The sequence below is a fragment of the Ornithorhynchus anatinus genome, chromosome 4 (assembly GCF_004115215.2).
Source record: "Ornithorhynchus anatinus isolate Pmale09 chromosome 4, mOrnAna1.pri.v4, whole genome shotgun sequence".
NCBI lineage: Eukaryota > Metazoa > Chordata > Mammalia > Monotremata > Ornithorhynchidae > Ornithorhynchus > Ornithorhynchus anatinus.
In genome coordinates, this window is record NC_041731.1 from 119,853,042 (window position 1) to 119,853,818 (window position 777).

At 46.6% G+C, this 777-nt stretch overlaps 1 non-coding gene across 1 annotated transcript; it reads right to left on the reverse strand.

Moving 5' to 3' along the window:
• Positions 1-301: 301 nt before the first annotated feature.
• LOC114811726 lies at positions 302-439 on the reverse strand. Its single transcript, XR_003759422.1, has one exon. It is a non-coding gene; the product is annotated as a small nucleolar RNA SNORA7 (small nucleolar RNA).
• Between the last annotated feature and the right edge of the window lie 338 nt (positions 440-777).

The following is a 777-nucleotide window of genomic DNA, read 5'->3' on the forward strand; positions in this document are numbered from 1 at the left end:
CGGCAACGTCGACAGTGGAGCTGGGGACAAGGAAAGGTAATGATTTTGTTTTTTCAGAAACATTCTCTCTCTTTCTCTTTCCCTTGCCTTGTCGAGTCATCTCTGACCCATAGCGATGCCATGATCACTTCTCTTCCAGAATACCCCACCTCCATCTGCAATCACTCTGGTAGTGTATCCATAGAGTTTTCTTGGTAAAAATCCGGAAGTTGTTTACCACTGCCTCCGTCGACGCAGTGAACTCGAGTCTCCGCCCTCGACTCTCTCCCATGCCGCTGCTGCCCAGCACAGGTAAGTTTTGATTTGTAGCAGATTGCCTTCCACTCATTAGCCACTGGCCAAGCTAGGAATGGAATGGGTAGGCCTCTGCTTGACTCTCCCTCCCAGAGCCCAGACTGGTAGAGGCCTGAAAACTCTCCAGGGGCGACTCTGAGAGGGGTCTCCTTCTCTACTAAAATTTTAATAAAATTTCAATAAAGTTTCAGATCCTGTCAGCAGGAATTGATAAAAAGTTGCAGCTCTAGTTGTCAGTAGCCCAACTTATAACCTTGATATATATTAACCCCGTCTGCTGAGTGAAGGATGATCGGAGAAGGGCACCGAAAACAGCCGGAATCCAAATAGATGTAGCTTAAAAACCCACACCCACGTTGTGTACCCAATCAGAGTCTTATAGCTTGTCCAAGTATTGGATTGGATTCTGGCTAGATTGTACATCTCTTTAAGTTCCTTTTGACTGCCTGGTCTCAAGAAGGGACATGCTTCACACACTAGGTA